Here is a 24,094-nt window from a genome sequence, read left to right as displayed (position 1 = left end):
CTCCTTGATGATTGTTTAGTATTGTCCTATGTATTCTATCCAATCTCAGGCTGTCATTCATAATCATATACATTTGACAGCTTGATTTATAAAAGCAACATATCAAAAAAGCGCAATATCAATATTATACAGTATAATGATAACTGCTATTGATTTCAGCTGCGGGAAGAACAAATATGTCTCAGATTTTCTACACTGGATGAAGAAATATTATGTAACAGAAACCCATATTTACACCCATACATGTTGTTCTAGCTATCTAGTTTCTACAAACAAATTTATCTAGTTCTTCGATTTTACCTTACAAGTAAATTGCAACTTTTTATCATTGCCTTTAAACAAAGAATGAAGGCATATTTTCAGCAACAAAACATTAATACAAACCTTTCTGGATTAACTGTATTCTGTGAAGCACTTGTGGCAATCAAGTGGAACATGTAATTGAATACAAACTCCTGGGATGGAACCTGTGTGCAGAATAAGACAACTTGCTGCAAACTGTGATCCAGATTTTCTAGCTCTCAAGAGGCTATCTGATCTTCCTGGAAAATTACATTAACCATGTTTCACCATGAACAACTGTAAGCGTGGAATTTCTTTTCAAATATCTTTTCAGATAAAAAAAAAATAATGGAAAAAACACACATAGTTTACAGAAGGATCAGCTCTTGCTTCAAAGCTCAGATCCAGGCAGTATTCAAAACACGCCATCTGAAAGATTGCTAAGCAGAAAGTGGAACAGGTGACTTAGTGCCGGCTTCAGAGGCCATGTAATAGACGCAATGTTGAATTGCGGTCTTATGGAACCGAACTGGTGAGTTTGGCACCCAATATTATCAAATCGTCTACTACTTCAAATACAATCAATAGGAAATACTAACTGATTTGATATTAACCCATTAGCCGATTCAATAGAGTTATCTCATTTGAAATAAGTGCACTGCTTTTGACTTCAGTTGGCAGAACTCCTTGTGCTGTAAATTCTTGGAATGCTTTGATCTCTCTCTCGCTACTAGCAGAAAATATAGAAACCTAAAGCAGAAGTCCTCTGTTATTTCTCACACTGCCCCCTAGTGACAAGTGGACAGAAATACACATTACAGTAGTACTGATAAGAAGTAGGGAAATGTAAAAAATAAGAAATAAAAAATGTGCTAAAATAAATTGGCCTGGAACACTTGCAAGCCTCTATATAAATTGGCTGCTAAAGGGTTATTATTTGAATGGTTAGTAGTTTGGCTGAGTAGCTGATCAGCTACTACAGCTCTGGACAGGGAGGTCAGTGTTAGGGATTAGGAGGGAGGGTTAATGGGTTAATGTTAGGCATTAGGAGGAAGGGTCAGTGTTAGCCATTAGGAGAGGTGTTAGTGTTACACATTATGATGGATGGCTAGTGATAGGCATTAGGAAAGAGGGTTAGAAATTTGAATGCAAATGATAATGATTTGCATCTCATTGACCATCTCTGGTTGGTAGCATTTTGTGAGGACAAGGCCGTTGTTACATGCTTAGTTTAGCATCACTTTGCTGTGCAGACTAGAAAGGGCATGGAAAAGACATAGCTATCTGGGAAGATTGCAGCCTGTTGCTTTGAAAGTTTATACAGCAGGTAATGGATGGTAAAGAGATCCATGCCACAACATTGTGAAAGTGATCCATCTGACATTATAAAGATAAAGATAAAGAAGCTATTACACAGATTAAAAAAAAATCAAGCTCAGTTTCTACACACCACTAGTAACCATGCATGTTTTAGGCATTTTGGATATTGGCTGAGATTGCATTATGAGTTCTACAGAACCTAATGTATTCCAAAACTAACAATACAAATGAAGTAAGAAAGTAGGCTAACAGCAATCCCACTCTCCCCCCACCCCCTGCACAAAAATAAGAGGAACCACCACAGGTTTTATGGTGGTCCATGGCTGGCCACTTGTACTGTAGAATCACAAATGAATTGTAGTAGAGAGGTTAACTCAAGTCTTTGCACTCCAGCAACATCATAGCCCTTTAGCCTCATCCAGGATTCTGTCTCCATGGCTCCAACAGCATTTCCCATCATGTGACCTGCTGGCACGTATTGGCAGTTTATGGGGTGAGAGAAGCCAGTGCAGTCATAGATAGGTGACACTGGACGTGCTTGAAGGGAAGATGTGTCACTAGAGCACAGAGGGGTGCATTAACCTCTCCACCATGCTATGCTTTCAAATCTGCATTAGGGGGCATATCTGGCTATCTATACTTGGAGGGGCTACCTCTAGCTACCTAATAACATGTACTCCTCTGGCTACCAACCACTGGGAGCCATTTTGCTACCTACATTGGGGGGCTGTGTCTGGCAAATACGTGGGGGCCCTCTGGCTACTTATACTGGGGTTGCCTTCCTTTGGCTATTTTATATTGGGAGTCCCTCTTGCTACCTATACTGGAGGGCTACCTCTGGATACCTACACTGATGGGGCAGCTCTGGCTATCTAATATTTGAGTAGTAAAGAGGTCGGCACCACTCCAAGCATCAAGCAAAGCTCTTTTATTGCATCACCATTGTGGCTTAACAATGACAAACGTTGTTTCGGGCATTGCCCTTTTTCAAATTGCAGCAGCCATATACAAACACACATGTGCAGTGCCTTAAATACCCCACCTCCACTAAAATCACCAATCGGTGACTTACTGGGCAGAGACCAGTGGTGGACCTGATGGGGAACTGCAAAGGCTAATATGCAAATCACAATTAACCACTTGCCTGCTGACAAAAAGAGGCAGGCACTTGTCAGCAGGCAAGTGGTTAATTGTGATTTGCATATTAGCCTTTGCAGTTCCCCATCAGGTCCACCACTGGTCTCCGCCCAGTAAGTCACCGATTGGTGATTTTAGTGGAGGTGGGGTATTTAAGGCTCTGCACATGTGTGTTTGTATATGGCTGCTGCAATTTGAAAAAGGGCAATGCCCGAAACAACGTTTGTCATTGTTAAGCCACAATGGTGATGCAATAAAAGAGCTTTGCTTGATGCTTGGAGTGGTACCGACCTCTTTACTACTTGAATGCTGTGAGCACCTCGGTGGACGCAGAGGTGAAGGTCGAGGCACACTCGTCTTTATTCTGGTGTGGAGCTCCTCCTGACTACAGAGTGCATATCTAATATTTGAGGGCATGTCTGGCTACTTGATACTGGTGAATACATCTTTTGGCTATTATGCTAATATGGTGTGTGTGTGTGGGGGGGGGGGGGGGCATTATCACTGACTATCTAACAATGGGGGTACCTCTGGGCCTCTGGCTTCCAAGTACTGTGGGTATCTTTGGCTACTTAATACTAGGGGCAACTCTAGCTGCCTATTACTGGGGGCATCTCTGACTACCTAACACTAGGAGGGACATCCAGCTCTCTTATACTGGGGGGGGCTACCCCTGACCATCTGACTACCTAATACTGGGGGCTACGTTTGACTACCTAATACTAGAGGTACATCTGGCTACTGTGTAATCCCAAGTGCTGCCATCAGGGCATCACAGGAGGTAGTGGTGTAAGGGGCCTGAGTCAGTTTGCTGCCTTTTACTGGGGTGCTACCCCTGACTAGAGAAGGGCCAAAACCTCCGATTTTCAGTTCGCAAACCGGGTTCGAGAACCTACCGCGAAAGTTCGGTTCGCGCAAACTCTCAGACTTCAATGGGGAGGCGAACTTTGAAAACTAGAAAAAATTATGCTGGCCACAAAAGTGATGGAAAAGATGTTTCAAGGGGGCTAACACCTGGAGGGGGGCATGGCAAAGTGGGATAGACGCCAAAAGTCCCGGGGAAAAATCTGGATTTGACGCAAAGCAACATTTTAAGGGCAGAAATCACATTGAATGCTAAATTGCAGGCCTAAAGTGCTTTAAAACATCTTGCATGTGTATACATCAATCAGGGAGTGTAATTAGAGTACTGCTTCCCACTGACACACCAAACTTACTGTGTAACGCACCGCAAACAGCTGTGCCATGCTGGACTGGTGCGCACCATGGCGAGAGTGCAGGCCGTGGCGGTTTTTAAGCCTATATGGTCACCGGGCTGTGGTAGCTCAATGATAGAACAACAGTGACTGTCCAGCTGATCAAATTTGGTCTGTCCACAATGAAGCAACAACCTTATTATCTTTGGTGTGCCACCCCCCCGAGACTCTCATATAGCCGGCGGTCATTGCTTCATTATGATACGCAAGCCCCTTCACCGAGGCAAGGTAATGATCACAAAGGGGAATCGGCACATGTACATTCCTTTTGTTTTGTTGTTGCAGCTGCAGTGCAGCCAGAAAAATTAGACAGGCATGTACACGCGCAAACAATCTGAATAGAAGTACAGGTAATATAAACTACACACTAATTCCCAACAGGGGACCTGACCTATATGTAAAAAAAAATTAGTGACGTGGAGAAGTCACTTTAGTCGGTCAGCTGGGTATGTAGTGTTATGCACCAGTGATCAACAGGTCTCTGAATCAGTATACATACACAAGTGGAGAGTGACCTAAAACATATTTGTCATAGAGGTCAGTCTCACATCAATCATTAAATATATATATATACATTTCAATTTAAAAGATTCCCTGTTATGTAATGAGAGGTCTTTGCTAATCCCCCCCAGGCAGCTCAAAGCAGTCAACAAATACTGGGGTGTAGCTATTCACATCACAGCAGGAGGATGCTAGTAAAACTGCAAATGCAGGCATCTGGCATATAAGAGTACGGATTGTATATCTATAGTGAATGATTGGTACAGGGCTCCCATCACTCACAATCAATCCAAGGTACTCCTACATAGTAGTATGTTGCCATAAACTGCCTTCACAGAAGGTATAAAGCTGAGGTATAAATGGGTGATAATATTTACATTATTAACAGTGCGGGTGTCATTCTACTAGGACTAGTTTCACTCTATGAAATGAGCTTTATCAAGAAATAGAACACACAGTGTATAAATCATAAAAAATATCCCCCCACCAATAGAGATTCCCCCAGCAATATAGCCCAGGACAGAGCTTTTTTTGTACATATAGGTCAGGTCCCCTGTTAGGACATAGTTTGTAGTAGGCATGTACACGCACCAGAAAAATTAGTATAGCGGCCGCTGCTAGCAGCGGCCTTAAAAATTCAGGAATCCGCCTGGAGAGTCCTGGACCCGGTTGGTGGTGGCGGAGAAGGCAAGTGGCCTGCAGGCAGAGATGCTGTGTGGCACTGGGGAGCGACTTAGGCTTGGGGCAGGCAGCCAGTAACACGGCGTGCAGGCAGAGATGCTGTGTGTGGGGACTGACTTAGTCTTCGGGCGTGCAGTAGCCCTCCAGGATCCATGCCTCATTCATTTTGATAAAGGTCAGGTACTGAACACTTTTGTGACTTAGGCAACTTCTATTCTCAGTGACAATGCCTCCAAGGTCCTTTCTGATAGGAAGCTTGAGGCAGGGCAAGACAGAAGTTGGATGGCAAATTGGGACAGCTCTGGCCACAGGTCAAGCCTCCACACCCAGTAGTCCAAGGATTCATCGCTGCTCACAGTGTCTACATCCACGCTTACGGCCAGGTAGTCGGCTACCTGCCAGTCCAGGCATTGGTGGAGGGTGGATCCGGAAGCGCTAAGGCAAGGCGTTGGACTAAAGAATTTCTGCATGTCCAACATCACCATGAGATCGCTGGAGAGTCCTGTCCTTGCCTGCATGGACATGGGAAAAGGATTACTGGCAGTGGTACCTTTATTGCATTGTGCTGTGACATCACCCTTATAAGCATTGTAAAGCATACTTGCCAGCTTGTTCTGCATGGGCTGCATCCTTTCTGCCTTCAGGTGAGTTGGCAACATATCCGCCACTTTGTGCCTATACCGAGGGTCTAGTAGCATGGCCACCCAGTACAGGTCATTCCCCTTGAGTTATATACAGGTAGGTATATGCAGTGATGAGGTGGGTTCACTGAACACAACAGGTAGGTATATGCAGTGATGAGGTGGGTTCACTGAACACAACAGGCAGGTATATGCAGTGATGAGGTGGGTGCACTGAACACAACAGGTAGGTATATGCAGTGATGAGGTGGGTGCACTCAACACAAAAGGTAGGTATATGCAGTGATAAGGTGGGTTCACTGAACACAACAGGTAAGTATATGCAGTGATGAGGTGGGTGCACTGAACACAACAGGTAGGTATATGCAGTGATGAGGTGGGTTCACTGAACACAACAGGTAGGTATATGCAGTGATGAGGTGGGTTCACTGAACACAACAGGTAGGTATATGCAGTGATGAGGTGGGTGCACTCAACACAACAGGTAGGTATATGCAGTGATGAGGTGGGTGCACTCAACACAAAAGGTAGGTATATGCAGTGATGAGGTGTGTTCACTGAACACAACAGGCAGGTATATGCAGTGATGAGGTGGGTGCACTGAACACAACAGGTAAGTATATGCAGTGATGAGGTGGGTGCACTGAACACAACAAGTAGGTATATGCAGTGATGAGGTGGGTTCACTGAACACAACAGGTAAGTATATGCAGTGATGAGATGGGTGCACTGAACACAACAGGTAGTTATATGCAGTGATGAGGGGTTCACTGAACACAACAGGTAGGTATATGCAGTACTGGGTATTACAATGTGCACCTGTCACACACACAGGTAGTCACTGAATGTGCTGGGCCTGGCTGGCAGTGGCACACACACAGTATGAATTAGCAAGGCTGTCTATGCATCACAAGTGTCAGTGGGACACACAGAAAAAAAAAAGATCACAAGAACAAGATTAGCTCTCAAAAGAGCTGTTGTGGGGTGCTATTTTAGCAATAAGAATCAGCAAGGAGCAAGCTAACAAGCGTACAAGAGCCTAATATTTCCCTATGAGAGAGTCTGATGCAGCTGTCCCTTCTCTAATTAATGCAGGCATACGAGTGAATGTAATGGCCGGCGGGGGCCTGCCTTTTATAACGGGGGAAATGGCTCCAGGAGAGAGTGTAGCCTGATTGGCTACAATGTGCCTGCTGACTGTGATGTAGAGGGTCAAAGTTGACCCTAATGGTGCACTATGGGGGTAAACCGAACTTCCGCAAAAGTTCGCCTTAGATGGCAAACGCGAACCACCAAAAGTTTGTCGGCGAACCGTTCGGGCCATCACTACCCCTGGGACCTGACCATCTAACTGCTTAATACTGGTGGTTACATTTGGCTACCTAATACAGAGAGTACATCAGGCCACCTAATATTGGGGGTCACCTCTGGGCTAAGCTCCACCCATCAAAGAAAAAAGCCCAGGCTTTTTTTCCCTGATGCTGTGCAGAGCATGATGGGATCTCCTATGTTGTTATTCACATTTCCTAGCAACTGGGAGAGGTGCTCAGGACACAGGACAGTTGAAACTGTGTCTCATGCTCCCTGTCACCTCCTTTCAACCAAAAATATGGCTGCCATCATGAAATCAAACATTTGTCTGTTCTTTTAAAACAGTGTGGGTAAGAGATTATATTACCTATCTATTTTAATTAACATAACTAATGTAACTTAATGACAATATGTTTGTTTAGGCTGGAGTGCCTCTTTCATTCTCTTATCTAGAGCCATGTAGCTGTTTTTTTTATTATTTGGAGGTACATAGATACTTTATTCTGTCAGGAAGAGGATCAAGAAAACAAGCCTAGAGGGGCTGCAAGAAACCCCAGTTAACTATAGTAACACTATTTATGTTTGACTGTCACTCAAATATCTTTTAAATGGAAATTGAAGTGACATGTAAAGTGGCCAGTTACTTACTTGGGGCTTCTTCCAGCCCCCTGAAGACCTTCTGGTGCCTCACCGTCATTCCACGCTGCTCCATTCCACCACTGTCCGCCTCCGAAAGCTGGCTAGTACTGTGCTACCCCAGCTGTGTGCCTCCTCAATCATGCTCCCATAGCCAGGTGCGCTCTGCAGGAGGACTTCAGGTAAGATGCTCCAGAGGCATCCCTCTCCCGAGGTAAGGATCAAACGTTTTAATTTGCAGACCTCATAGGTTTGCTTAAATGTTTTTCCATCTGGGCTCCAATTGAAATGATTTTTGCTTACTTCCTGTTCCTGCAATAGTTAACTCTGGAGAAGACAGTAAGCTGGTTTGCAAAATATTAGTTTTATCATCACAACAGGTGTTGAGGAGAAATCTTCAAATGAGGTTCCAGAGACTACTGTTAAATATGAGATTTTTCATTTCTTTTCTAATTTCCTGTTGTGTCTTTGGGACACCAGGACACTTTTAAAAAAATAGGATTAAAAATTTGTTTTTCTTAAATATTCCCTACTTTTCTTTTATATTACTTGGTAAACCAAACACTTTCAAATAATTTGTAGTGACTGAACAGAAAAAAATGATATTTAATTATAAAAACAAAGATGTGAAGTTTATAATTCTATTAATATTTCCTCTGAACCGTAATTAAATGTAATTATATTAAAAGGGAATTTAAATGTAACACGCGGCTTTCTCTGCTAGAAATAATGCAGATAAACTCTCTTTCCTCTTGCTCAATGTAATTTTATGAAACCTGCAAATCATAGTTCATAAATTTCCAATTAAATCAAAACAATTTTAGGAACATAAAGGACCTTAATGTCCAGAAAGCAACTGCTAATCATGACTGCATTACGGTAATCAGGCTAGTTTAATTTACTGTCACACGAAAGACCTCAATTACTTTCCTTCTGGTAGATAGTTAAGGTAATCCTGTCAAATATGTTACATAAAATCTGACCATTCATTTCAAAAGGGCATGATCAAAGGAATGATCTGCTCTTCTTCTTTGACATTTAAACAGCTACCGTTACCACTTTCCATCCTATCGCTTAATAACGTTGTTGCAGGGTAAATGAGCTCGAGCCACTCACTACAGATCTTGAGACATAGAACTGCAAGATTTGTTGGGCAGTTTAGTCTCCTATATGCCGGCCATCTATCACCTTCTAGCTGCGATTTAAAGGGGACCTGAAGTGATAAGAATATTATGGAGGCTGCCATATTTATTCCCTTTTAAGCAATACCAGTTGACTGGCAGCTCTGCTGATCTATTTCACTGCAGAAGCATCTGAATCACACCAGGCATGCAGCTAATCTTGTCAGATCTGACAATGATGTCAGAAACACCTGATCTACTGCATGCTTGCTCAGGGTCTATGGCTAAAAGGATTAGAGACAGAGGATCAGTAGGATAGCCGAGCAACTGGTTTTGCTTAAATGGACATGAATATGGCAGCCTCCATATCCCTCTCACTTCAGGTTGGTGGTTTGCAATATTCACTGATATACGGTAGTAAGAAATGACCACCCCAGTTTATTAACTTAGATCAATTAATCAACAAACACAAGGCAGGTTTACCGGCGTGTGTTCCAAAATAAAAAAAGTAACTTTTATTACAATGGTTGAACTTTTGTCGTAAGGGATAGTGGTCAAACATATGAAAAAACATAAATACATTACGGTAACATATTCTAGCTGTGCGAAATATAGCTTAACACATATTTTGTGGCATTAAAGGGAACCTTAACTAAGATGAATATGGATGTTTCCTTTTAATAATACCAGTTGCTTGTCAGTCCTGCTGATCTCTTTGGCTGCAGCAGTGGCTGAATCACACACCTGAAACAAGCATGCGGCTAATCCAGTCTGACTTCAGTCAGAGCACCTGATCTGCATGTTTGTTGAGGGGCTGTGGCTAAAAGTATTAGAGACACAGGATCAGCAAGAGAGTCAGGCAATTGGAATTATTTTAAAAGGAAAAATCCATATCTTTCTCAGTTTAGTTTTCCTTTAAATGGCCCTCTGCAGTCCTTCATGAATTCAATTACAAATGCAGTAAAATTAGCCCCAAAGTAAGAAGAATCAGTGATGAACAATAAAAGTATCTTTCAATTGGAAGTAGTCACTTCATTTATGATACCACCCATCTCACTTTACCAATCCATATACCAGGTGATCACAGGTGCCCCAAAAAAATGACATCTCATCAAAAACATGATTTCTGCGGTCCATGTTAGAAAACATTTCTCTTCCTATATAGGATTGCATGTTCCAGCTCATCCCCAGCCACTCAACCGGTGTCTGTGGAAGCACAGGGCTTATGGTAAAGTTGACAAAATGTACTATAAACATCACAGTTGTTAAGTTTTATTGTCCTGAATCTACTACACAACATTCAGGGAGAATTTCACTGCTGCCCAACAGTGATGAGTGAAAATATTGATATTCTTTTTGCATTATTTTTTACAAAAATAATGTTAACCTTTTAGCGGCAAGCCGCCACATTAAAACACCCTGCTGGAGCTTGTTAATGGCATGGTTAATGCATCGCTCACCCCTGCCCCCACTCTGCACGGGTGCTCACCTGCCCAACCACTCATACCTGATTTGAAGATCCACGATTGGGGAAGGGGAACAAATGTTCCCCTGATCAATTGCAATGCCTGGAATAAATGGACAGACCCTGATCATAATGGAAGGAAGTAGTAAAAACAAGAGTTAGCGTAAAAAAAACAATAGGATATCTAGCCATCTAGTGGTGAAAATTTAAATTGCACACATAGAATAAATATATACTTAAAAATAAATAAAATAAATCCCCTCCAAAGGCCCCCTCCTCCCCTCCCCAACAAAAAATTGTAAAAAAAATACATAAATCGTTGCCTTAGGGACTCTTTTTTTAATTAGTATGTCATCGTGGCATATTACTGTTATTTTACTATGTAAGGGCTTGGAACAGACAGAAAAAAAACTGAAAAATTACATCTATATTTACAAATAAAATATTGTCACCATACATTGTGCTAGGGACATAATTTAAATAGTGTAATAACCGGGAAAAATAAAATATGTGAGTTTTAATTATGGTAGCACGTTTTATTGTAAAACTATAATGGCTGAAAACTGAGAAATAATTATTTTTTTTCCTTTTTTTTTTGTATTATTCCCAATAAAATGCATTTAGAATAAAATAATTCTTAGGAAAATGGGAAAATGTACTACCCAAAGAAAACCTCATTGGTTGCAATAAAAAGGTATAGATCATTTTGTTGTGATAATAGTAATAAATGTATTGGCGAATAAAAGGGAGGTGTGCTGACAGGTGAAAACTGATCTGGTCTTTTAGGGTAAAAACCACTTCGGGTAAAGTGGTTAAATTTAACTTATGAGGGTAAATGTTATAGAAAATCATGTTTTCACAGTAAAAATAATGACTTTCCTTGTTTCAGCGTAAAAAAAATTAACTTTTTCGTGTTTTCACAGTAAAAATAAAATGTTTTCATGTTTTTGCAAATTTTCGGCACATTAAAAAAAAATACCACATATTTTTAAGAAAATATTCTTGAAATCAAAACTGCCATTTTCAATGTTAAAATGACTGGAGAAAATTTGCGAGCAACACTGCTGCCCAAACACAAACCACAAGGAAAAATACTTAATAGAGCTAAATAGAGTATGTGAGGGTCGGGAGTAAAGTGTCTTTTCCAGCAATACTCATCGGCCTTGATTCACTAACCGGCACTAAGCTGATTAGTGTGCCTTATCACTTAGTAGGCACAAACTACAGCGCTAACCTTATCTGAGGTTAGTGTGCCTTATCTGAGGTTAGTGTGCCTTATCGGAGGATAGTGTGCCTTATCTGAGGTTAGTGTGCCTTATCTGAACTTAGTGCCCCTCAAGTAGCTTTGTGCACACTAAAAGATGCACAAAGCTACATTGCGCACTGCACCGCGCACAGCACACACAGCGTAATGTGTCGATCTCTGCGCATAGTGCGAACGGAACGTCGCACCCGCTATACTGTATATGATGCGACCACAAGGTCGCATAGCATGCGACGATATTGGTGCACTGCAGTTACAAATTGAACACCGCTCCACTCCACCACTTCAACTGCAGTGCCCGACCTGGTTAGCAAGACCAAGGATACAGCACACAGGTGAGGGTCCGCACTTATCAATTGAAGATCACCTTTATTGAGGACATGTCAAAAATACAGACTGGTGTGCTATGATTAAGGACGGTTAGTCCGAAACATGTCAGCTTCATGATGCCTGCCTAGTCTGTATTTTTGACATGTCCTCAATAAAGGTGATCTTCAATTGATAAGTGCGGACCCTCTCCTGTGTGCGATAACGGTGCACTGTTGCGCCGGTTAGGTCGCATTCTATGCGACCTTAGGGTCGCATCATGTACAGTATAGCGGGTGCGATGTTATTGTGCAGTGCACGATGTAGCTTTGTGCATCTTTTAGTGTGCACAAAGCTACTTAAGGTTTCCTCTCCAATCAAGTCAGGACCATCAATGGTAAAAATAGCTCTTTATTGTTCAAAATAGTAAGATTATCATCCCCTTAGCGACAGCTCCACTGTTTCGGTCCTCAGACCTTTCTCAAGCTGGATAGGATTATGTCACATTAACAAATCACCCAATCCCTCTTTAAATAGGTATCTGTGAGCCCAAGCACCAATCAGGTGCAGGCATCTTAGACCAATCAGAGAGCAGCAATGGTGGGGCAGACCACATAGAAGTCTTAATATGTAAATGGGAAAATCCCATAATACCCCAAGACCAGCCCACATCCTCCCACCTACCTCCTACATGTTCCCAGGCGGACCACAGTTAAAACCGCCCATTAACTATGTTAATTTATGCGCATATGCGCACACCCTACCAACTGCTGCTGCGCCGGTCACCGCTGTTTCCTCCCCGACATCAGCCGCTTCCTGAAAGTCACAATGATGCCTTAGCGTCATGTGACTACATCACATGATACAGCCGTCACCAGGGGGAGTGAATCACATGCTCCTCATGTCGGGGAGGAAACAGCGGTGACCGGCACAGCAGCAGTTGGTAAGGTGTGCGCATATGCGCATAAATTAACATAGTTAATGGGTGGTTTTCACTGTGGTCCGCCTGGGAACATGTAGGAGGTAGGTGGGAGGATGTGGGCTGGTCTTGCGGTATTATGGGATTTTCCCATTTACATATTAAGACTGCAGTCTTCTATGTGGTCCGCCCCACCATTGCTGCTCTCTGATTGGTCTAAGATGCCTGCACCTGATTGGTGCTTGGGCTCACAGTTACCTATTTAAAGAGGGATTGGGTGATTTGTTAACGTGACATAATCCTATCCAGCTTGAGAAAGGTCTGAGGACCGAAACAGCGGAGCTGTCTCTGAGGGGATGATGATCTTACTATTTTGAACAATAAAGAGCTATTTTTACCACTGATGGAGCTGACTTGATTGGAGAGGAAGCTGGTTGAAGTGTCTATGGGCTCGATTTACAAAACGGTGCTAACTTTAGCACTGGCCCTTAGCACGTCTAAACTCAGTTGAAATGTGAGATCTGATTGAGAAAACCGGTGCTAACCTACTTAGCACCCTGGTTAGCATGCCTAAAGACTTTAGACGTGCTAAGTAGGTTAGCACCGCTTAGTAAATCAAGCCCTATCTGTGCAGAGGCACTACAAGTCAAAGCACATCGAATCTCCACTCCGTGGGTGCTCGCTTGACACTGAATTACAAAGCTACTTAAAGAGAACCTGTACTGAGTAAAAATATTTAAAATAAACACATGAGGTAACTTCAAATGAACATTACAGAGTTACCTTGCCATCAGTTCCTCTCAGAAGCTCACCATTTTCTTCTGACAATAATCCCATCCAGTTCTGACAATATTTTGTCAGATCTGAAATATATCAGTTGCTGTCAGTAAAATATCAGTTGCTGTCAGTTATAGCTGAGAGGAAAACGGATGTACCAGGTAATGTCCATGTTTCCCTATGGCTCAAGTGGGCGATGTTACAGTTTAACTGTGTGCTGACCAGAAAGCTGTTATGGGTAATGGCTATTTTCAAAATGGAGGACGGAAAATTCTCTTGATCATAGTGAACAAGCAGGAAGCAGGACAGGAGAAAGACACTGAGGAGTAGACTACATGGAAGGAAAGTATGACTTTTATTTTCAGTACAGGTTTTCTTTAAGGGGCACTAAGTTCAGATAAGGCACACTAACCTCAGATAAGGCACACTAACTCAGATAAGGCACACTAACCTCAGATAAGGCACCCTAACTCAGATAAGGCACACTAACTTCAGATAAGGCACACTAACTGCAGATAAGGCACACTAACTGCAGATAAGGCACACTAGATAAGGCACACTAACCTCAGATAAGGCACACTAACTCAGAAACTAACCTCAGATAAGGCACACTAACCAGCTTAGCGCCAGTTAGTGACTCAAGCCCATCCTGCTTTAAAGTCTTATTTAATTGTTCTCTGAAAGAGAAATGGATGATACATGCATATACCATTGGAACTTCAATAGGTGCCATGGTTATATGTTAAGGCATTCACAATAGCAAACGAGCGAAAGAGGAAAAGCTTCAGCTGCACAGTAATAGCTATTTCAGATCTCCAACAGGAACACAGAAAAGAATTTTCTCCAGTGTGTTCAATTTCTTCTTTTTTGTGTGTACATAAAAATCTGTCTTTAATAAGGCACTCCATTCCTTAGCCATTGGAAATATTCCTGGTCTTCAGTGCTTACCAGCTATACAACAAAATCCTTGTTAAACTCCAAATTAACCTTTGTTCTTACAGTTTATTGATACACCATGAACATTCTTTGTTGCTAATGTAGTGTCAAATGTAAAAATCTATTTATACTTTTATTCAGTCAGCACAACCTTTATTACCCTATACAGGAGGACCAGATTAGCAGCTATAGAAGCTCAGCAATAAAATAAAATGTAAATGGGGAAGGAGAAACACAGTCCATGCACAGCTGCAAATGCTGGTGCTTTTATTTCTACAGGCAAGTCATATACTGTGCCTTGACATAGGTAGAGAGCATCACATACCAGTATGAGAGGCAGTGGCGGGTGCAGGGCACAGGTGGTGAGCCTGACAGCTGTTTCACACCAGACAGACCTTCTTAGGCTGTATCACCAGTGGTGTTCAGTAGGGACCTTATGCAGGCAGTGATAAAGCCTCAGAGGCCATAGACTTGCATAAGCGGCAAAAATGCTAGTGTTTCTTCCTAGTGTGTTGCAAGACTGAGGGTTTTTCACCTTCCTCTGCATCAACTGGTATCAACTGCATCAACTGCATCAATATGTGAGAGTATGCCTGTAATGTTAGAGATTTATTTATTACAGCAATAAAAACATTTAGTACTCAGTACTCAGTTAAAGCGGATCCGAGATGAAAAACTAACTATAACAAGTATCTTGTCTATACAGGTCCTGCTAAAAAAAATTTGCATATTGTGATAAAGTTCATTATTTTCTGTAATGTACTGATAAACATTAGACTTTTATATATTTTAGATTCATTACACACAACTGAAATAGTTCAAGCCTTTTATTGTTTTAATATTGATGATTTTGGCATACAGCTCATGAAAACCCAAAATTCCTATCTCAAAAAATTAGCATATTTCATCCGACCAATAAAAGAAAAGTGTTTTTAAAACAAAAAAAGTCAACCTTCAAATAATTATGTTCAGTTATGCACTCAATACTTGGTCGGGAATCCTTTTGCAGAAATGATTGCTTCAATGCGGCGTGGCATGGAGGCAATCAGCCTGTGGCACTGCTCAGGAGTTATGGAGGCCCAGGATGCTTCGATAGTGGCCTTAAGTTCATCCAGAGTGTTGGGTCTTGCGTCTCTCAACTCTCTCTTCACAATATCCCACAGATTCTCTATGGGATTCAGGTCAGGAGATTTGGCAGGCCAATTGAGCACAGTAATACCATGGTCAGTAAACCATTTACCAGTGGTTTTGGCACTGTGAGCAGGTGCCAGGTTGTGCTGAAAAATGAAATCATCATCTCCATAAAGCTTTTCAGCAGATGGAAGCATGAAGTGCTCCAAAATCTCCTGATAGCTAGCTGCATTGACCCTGCCCTTGATAAAACACAGTGGACCAACACCAGCAGCTGACATGGCACCCCAGACCATCACTGACTGTGGGTACTTGACACTGGACTTCAGGCATTTTGGTATTTCCCTCTCCCAAGTCTTCCTCCAGACTCTGGCACCTTGATTTCTGAATGACATGCAAAAGTTGCTTTCATCAGAAAAAAGTACTTTGGACCTGTGATGATTTGCTCAGCTGCCTGTGCAGGCAGGCAGCTTTTTGACCATTGTGTAGGTTTGCATGCTGCAGAACTCTGAAAAAAGAAGAGCTTCTGTCAGTTTTGCAGCTTGTGCTTGCAGAGGAATTTGCATACGTTGTCATGCAAATTGCCTGGCCACATTCATTGGAGGCGTGTACTATAAGTACTATGTCTTTCCCACAATGCTTGGCTGTTCATAAGGAGTCTTCCTGTGAAACACTCTGGAGAGTGTCAGCCATGCTCTTTGTTTGAAGATCAGCTTAGAGTAATTCCTGGAAACTGTGCTAGGCAGATTCCCTAATGCAGTTAGGATTGTTTATCTGTTTGTTTGTTCTGTTGCTGTTGTCCTGTCCCAGCGGTGGTCGACAGGAAATGGTTCTGATCTCTGTTCTTGGAGTATAGTTGGTGCAGCGGTTGCTACCAGCTATCTCTTCTGTTCTGTCTCCTTGGATCGCGCTAGCCACTTTTCGCTAGCGCTGTGGATCCTTCTGTTCTGCTACTCTGTCTGCCTGGATCGCACTCGCCTAGCCCTAGTGCTGTGGATCCTTCTGTTCTGCTACTCTGTACCCGGATCGCACTAGCATCCTGCGCTAGTACTGTGGATCCTTCTGTTCTGTCTTCCTGGATCGCGCTAGCCACTTTTGCTAGTGCTGTGGATCCTATCTCTCGCTTGTCTCTGTTTTCGTGTGTCTGTCTTGTCTGCTACGGACGCTTGCTGGAGGCTCGGTGAGGTAACCGTTAAGCAAGCGTTCGCGTCCTCTGTTTCATGTTTGTCTGTCGATGGTTAGTTAGGCGTGCTTGTCTCTATTGTGCTTGTCACGTGGAGACCACGCATAACCGCGTGCACTGTTGCAAATGAGTGCGGTGTTCGCGGTTAGCTAGCGTTTGTTATTTTCCGTGTCTCCTCATTGTATGATTTGCTGTGCCTTTGCTACTCTTGTGCTCCGCCTTGCTGTAGCCTTGTGTCACGTCTGGCGATCGCACTTCTCGCGATCGCGTTCCTGCTTCGTATCTGCTGTGGTGTGTGCACAGTCGCGGGTTGGCGACTAGTTTTATGCACACACACACAATCTGTCTCTGTGCTCACTCTCAATCGCTTCTCTTGCAATTGCGTTCTGCGCTTCGTACAATTCCTGTCTGGCATTTGTGGAGGTACAGAGGATTGGTTCCTCTGCACTCCTCAGCGCCATCTGCCGACAGGAATTTCCCTCTACGGGTGCGTAGCACCTTTTGCTGGGTTCCTGCAATTATACGCTTGTGGAGGATTTCCGCCGTATCAGCGCACGCGTTGTGCGCTGATCACGGAGAAAGTTCCACAATCGTTACAGTATGACCAGCCCAACCAAAATTCCCAGGGCAGAGGGAACATTCGATTTGTTTCAGATGTCATTGCCTGAGGCAAAGGCATATGTGAATCCTATTATAGGTAGGATCGCACACTACATTAAAGCAGTTAAAAAGTCTGTCCTCGTTCCTGACCCCAACCCATATGGAGATTACCTAGACACTGGGTTGTTTGAACCGCCATTTGCTTCATGGGAGATTGGGGCCTTGTTGGAAGAGTTTGATTTCGATTGGTATCGCAAAGAGCGTGGATGACCTGAATGATTGTCTCGACTCTATGTACCTTTTGATTGATTCTGATGGATGTGATGAGTGTGATGTGGATCTGGTGATTTATGTTTGGCAGACTATTTTGGACGAATTGCACACACACCAACCAATTATTTCCAATAAAGAGACACCATTGTCACATGATTATTCCTGTCTTTCTGGGGTAAAGCAAGTGAGTTTGGACACTGTGCGACCTGAATCGAATGGGTGTGCCTCGACTGTGGACACCTGCGTGAATTCTGATGGAGTTTCTCCCGTTTGTTTAGAGGTTAAATCTGTGCGATCTGATGCCTGTTTCTCAGATGTTCCTGCCGATTGTGATCGGCGTGAGTGTGTCAGTTTTGTCAATGATTTGTGGGATCCCTTGTCATGTAAAAACAGATCTTCTTCTCTCAGTACTACTTTAAGATCCTCCATCTATGATCTTGCTATGGGGAAAATTCCCAAACTATGCAGTTTCAAGAGTAAAATGAATATGATTCCTCATGTTGTTGTCACAACTTCCCCTAACATTGTTCAGTATAAATGCTCAGACCTAGTCAGGTGTGAATGGGAGCCCCCGTTCCAGAAAAAACAGCTCGAAGCGTTGGTGTATGAATTGGAGAACGATTCAGAGTCGTTTTGTGAGTACTACATTGCCAGAAGTGAATCTGTCTTGAGAGCATGTATAAGTTATGCTTCCGCCTTAAGAGAAAAAAAGGGGTGTGAATTTGACTTTGTGAGTCCGCTGATTTGTATGTGGAAAATGATTCTGAATGAACTACGTGTACGTCATTCAGGTGACGTTTGTAAAGGTACATTGTCAGCTGGCGTTTCTGAGATCCAGCAATCCAGCCTGGAGACCTCAGAATCCCTGTCTTTGGAGTGTTCGGTTTCGCAACCTAAAGCGATTGTGGATTTGCAAATTTTGCGTTCTGTCTCCTCGGATTCAACATCGTTAGCCGAGTCTAAGAATGAGACAGCACTTTGGTTTTGTGAACCTGATACTGAAGCACCTTTGCTCTGTCCAGAGAAGATGTCTCTGAGCCTGCCCTGTATCATGAATAAGGACATTATGTCCACTCGCATTGACATTTGCGAGTCTGATTCTGAAGTAAGTACTAACTCTCCACCCAGTAATCTGGATGAGTCAATATTACCTTGTTTAAAATCTCCTGCAGTGTCCCTAGAGGCTAGTCTAGGTATTGCAACCATTGTTACCTGTTTCTCTGCTATTTTGGAATTGCAGTCTGATTTGACTGCTATGGAGGAATTTCCCTGCAGTGAAATGAAACTCAGAAAGCCAGAGTTAGTTTCACTAGATATTTCTGTGTATCCCTGTCCTGATGATGAAATTCAGTCTCAGTGTATGGTGGAACCTTCCCTGGGACATCTGCCCGGTTCACAAAATAAAGTTCAAGCTTTACCCTGTAACATGGATAGTTCAGAATCCTTCTTAGGAGACTTGAAAAAGGATGTTCCTGAGGTCCTGTCTGACCTCCTGGAGATCTCCGAGTTCCTCCCAAGGGCTGCAGAACTTGTAGGAGACGTCTCCTGCCCCCCAAGTCCTTCTGAGGTGTTGCCCACTTCAGTAGGCATTGCTGCCTTGCTGGCTACCTTTTCAGCTCTGATGGAGCTTCACGCCTGTGTAGTCAATGATAATATTGCAGTCACAGAAATTTCTGAATTTGAGTCTAAACCTTCGTTTGAAAGTCCAGTGCTTGTGACCATTACTCGTGATGATTTCATGCCCGGTCCTGGTTTTGGTTTTCTTGTCTCGGACTCTGAGGTTGGCAGTTCCCCAACATGTCCTGAGGTTTCTCCTGTGCTGGTGTACCCCAATGTGCTCTGTGACCCAGAAAGCCCAAGTGTGCCTCGGTTACCAGCGTGCTCAGATGCTTCCTCGGTGGAGACATGTTCTGATTTAGCCTGCCTGCTTGCATGCCCAGAAGTGGTCCCTGAAAGTCTTGATCTGGATGGGTGTCCTCGTAATTCTGAGTCTGGAATTGTCATTGGTTCCATAGGGGTTCTTGATAGTTCTCCATGTGAGCCTGGTGATTGTTCTGCCCTCTTGGGATCTCTGTGGAGCTTCAAAAGGTTCTGGGAGATTCCGGGAGAAATTTTGCTTGGTACCCTGGATAAGATCAACGGTGGCTTTTGTGTTGTAAGGGACACTTCGAACAGGTTTTGTGGCAGATTCGGTATTTTCGGACGCTCCTTGGAAGGTGGTGGGTATTGTCTGGAGGGTGTCGATGGCTTCCTCTCTGGTATCCACAGTCCTGATGGGTGTTACGCTGAGACTTGTAGTGCTGATGGGCATGTTTCGGTGGCTTCTGTTTCCGATGAGGTCGGTTTCGGGTGGACTGACTCTGGAATTGGACCTTGTCGGGCTGTCCCGACCTTCATGAGTCTTCAGTTTGAGTCTGTTGCTAATAGCACTTTTGAGGGTCGTCTGGAATTCGACCCTGGAGGGGGGGGGGGGGTACTGTGATGATTTGCTCAGCTGCCTGTGCAGGCAGGCAGCTTTTTGACCATTGTGTAGGTTTGCATGCTGCAGGACTCTGGAAAGAAGAGCTTCTGTCAGTTTTGCAGCTTGTGCTTGCAGAGGAATTTGCATACGTTGTCATGCAAATTGCCTGGCCACATTCATTGGAGGCGTGTACTATAAGTACTATGTCTTTCCCACAATGCTTGGCTGTTCATAAGGAGTCTTCCTGTGAAACACTCTGGAGAGTGTCAGCCATGCTCTTTGTTTGAAGATCAGCTTAGAGTAATTCCTGGAAACTGTGCTAGGCAGATTCCCTAATGCAGTTAGGATTGTTTATCTGTTTGTTTGTTCTGTTGCTGTTGTCCTGTCCCAGTGGTGGTCGACAGGAAATGGTTCTGATCTCTGTTCTTGGAGTATAGTTGGTGCAGCGGTTGCTACCAGCTATCTCTTCTGTTCTGTCTCCTTGGATCGCGCTAGCCACTTTTCGCTAGCGCTGTGGATCCTTCTGTTCTGCTACTCTGTCTGCCTGGATCGCACTCGCCTAGCGCTAGTGCTGTGGATCCTTCTGTTCTGCTACTCTGTACCCAGATCGCACTAGCATCCTGCGCTAGTGTGTCTGTCTTGTCTGCTACGGACGCTTGCTGGAGGCTCGGTGAGGTAACCGTTAAGCAAGCGTTCACGTCCTCTGTTTCATGTTTGTCTGTCGATGGTTAGTTAGGCGTGCTTGTCTCTATTGTGCTTATCACGTGAAGACCACGCATGACCGCGTGCACTGTTGCGAATGAGTGCGGTGTTCGCTGTTAGCTGTTGTTCGCTGATCACGGAGAAAGTTCCACAATCGTTACAGGACTACTGAGCAACAGTCCAGTGCTGCTTCTCTGTAGCCCAGGTCAGGCGCTTCTGCCGCGCTTTCTGGTTCAAAAGTGGCTTGACCTGGGGAATGCGGCACCTGTAGCCCATTTCCTGCACACGCCTGTACACTGTGGCTCTGGATGTTTCTACTCCAGACTCAGTCCACTGCTTCCGCAGGTCCCCCAAGGTCTGGAATTGGTCCTTCTCCACAATCTTCCTCAGGTTCCGGTCACCTCTTCTCATTGTGCAGCATTTTCTGCCACACTTTTTCCTTCCCACAGACTTCCAACTGAGGTGCCTTGATACAGCACTCTGAGAACAGCCTATTTGTTCAGAAATTTCTTTTTGTGTCTTACTCTCTTGCTTGAGGGTGTCAATGATGGCCTTCTGGACAGCAGTCAGGTCGGCAGTCTTACCCATGATTGCGGTTTTGAGTAATGAACCAGGCTGGGAGTTTTTAAAAGCCTCAGGAATCTTTTTCAGGTGTTTAGAGTTAATTAGTTGCTTCAGATGATTAGGTTAATAGCTCGTTTAGAGAACCTTTTCATGATATGCTCATTTTTTGAGATAGGAATTTTGGGTTTTCATAAGTTGTATGCCAAAATCATCAATATTAAAACAATAAAAGGCTTGAACTACTTCAGTTGTGTGTAATGAATCTAAAATATATGAAAGTCTAACTTTATTAGTACATTACAGAAAATAATGAACTTTATCACAATATGCTAATTTTTTTAGAAGGACCTGTATACTGTATGTTACCTAAAGTTTAGATAGTTTACACAGCATATCTATCTGCAAACAGCTTCAACAGAATATGATTATTTCATCCTGTTATACAATGAGGGCAGCCATGTTCTGTTTGTCACAGGCTGCTATCAGCTATCAGGAGGTGCTATCAGCTTGCCTCTGTGTAAATTCAGTTCCCTCTCTTCCTCCCTCCTCCCCTCTGCCTCTGAAATCAATGGCTAGTAACCTCCTCCTCCTCCTGCCCAGACTGAGCTCCTATAAGCCCTTGCTACAGTGCCAAGACGCAAAAGGAGCTGTGGGCCAGGCTTATTTAGTTTATAGGGAATTAGAGTATTAAAACAAAACAAAAAAAGTATTTGGCTTTAGGAATGCCCTATAAACTATATGAAAGGAACACAGTTATGCAATGAGTAAATGTTTATCTCGGATCCACTTTAAGTCATGGTGAACCAGGACAACTCAGATATTCAGAGAGTCTAAGATGAACCTAAGAGCCCCCTTAATAATAATAAAATAATGTAGGCTTAATATAAATTTGCCTTATTTGCCTTTGTAAAACATATAATATTTGAAAAGATTGTTCTTTGTGTGAGCAAGAAGAAAGTCCCATGATGCACCATTTCTGCTTAGTGAGAGATTATGCAAATCATTCGAAGGAAACATCAGGCATTTTAAGCTACCCCAGATCTACTTACCCATGGGTTCCTCCAGCCTGCGCAGAACAATCCTGCCCATGTGCAAGTGATTGACAGCAGTGCTCGCACAGGCACAGTAGAGGACGACCTAGTGATGGGGCATTTAGGTTCCTTTTATTCCCTCACAAAATCCTAGTGATTCCAGTTTACCATGATTTAGCCTGGTACTCTGTAAAATCCCTATTATGCTAGAACCTCCCACAGACCCATATTAATTCCATGCCTTGACCTTATGAGGGCCAATTTAGCTTGAGACAGCTGCTTTCTTCAAGTTGGTTAATGTAGATCTCTAAAATCTATAATATTTGAGCATTCTGTACACCAGCCATTCAGGATGTGTGCTTGGCTTTTCAGGGACATTAGGAATAATTTACTTATTCTCAAACTGAGCAGAAGTGATGCATCATGGCAATAAAGCTGAATAGTTACAGATATTTTCTGTTTTAAAACACCAGATTTATATGTAATGATCAGGTGGGAAACAAAAAAATGTGCTGGTCAGGTCATATCAGCTAGCAGACTTCCAAAAAGTATGCCTTCATTCATATTATACTTAACTAAAAATAAGTAAGCACAATAAATAAATACAACTGATATATAAAAATCTGTAGTGCCTTTTATGAATGGATCAATTTGGTTTAGTGATAAAATGTAAATTCACCCTGTCAATGGAATTCATGGCCGTGATTTTATTGCCCTTCAAGCTGGACAAAATATATAATTTAGCTCTACTCTGATTAGCAGGGCATAACTGGTTCATTGTTCTTTAACTGGTTTATTTGACTGATTCATTGATTTATATAACCCTACACCACTTAATTTAAGGTACAATTAAAAATGGCTGCTTATTGTAGATAAAGATTTTACCTATCTCCCCCAGACAATTATGTCATTAGCAGCATCAGTGACTGTAGAAGTACTGTACTTGATATTATTGAGAACAGTTTAGTAGGGATAAGATGGCCAAAAGTGTTTAGTGATGAATCTTGGCTGATTTTTTGCATGCTTTAAATCTTAGCATTAACTTGCAATATTTGTTGTCTAAAATGGTTTTTAAAGATCATTTAAAGTGATTTTGGAACAATTGACAAGACAAGACAAGACAAATAACATTTATATTGTGCTTTTCTCCTTGCGGACTCAAAGCGCCAGAGCAGAGCAGCAGCCACTAGGGCGCGCTCTATTGGCAGTAGCAGTGTAAGGGAGACTTGCCAAAGGTCTCCTACTGAATTAGTGCTGGCTTACTGAACAGGCAGAGCCGAGATTCGAACCCTGGTCTCCTGTGTCAGAGGCAGAGCCCTTAACCATTACACCATCAGCCAACTGCTAATTGCCAACCAACAGCCAATTGCCACACATATATGCTACTCTATGGAGAGTGACAGGAGAAAAATACATGAGAAGCAGGGATGATCAATGAAATGCATATAATTGTGTGTAAATGATATGCAATTTAAAATAGGACCTATCCGATTTTTTTCCTGTCAATTTTTATCGGTCCAAGGTCAAATTGCATAACATTTAAATGAAATTTGAACACAGGGAGAAATTACTTGCATGATCTTATTGATCATCCTT

This window comes from Hyperolius riggenbachi, chromosome 5 (assembly GCF_040937935.1).
Source record: "Hyperolius riggenbachi isolate aHypRig1 chromosome 5, aHypRig1.pri, whole genome shotgun sequence".
NCBI lineage: Eukaryota > Metazoa > Chordata > Amphibia > Anura > Hyperoliidae > Hyperolius > Hyperolius riggenbachi.
This window is presented reverse-complemented; position numbering follows the sequence as displayed.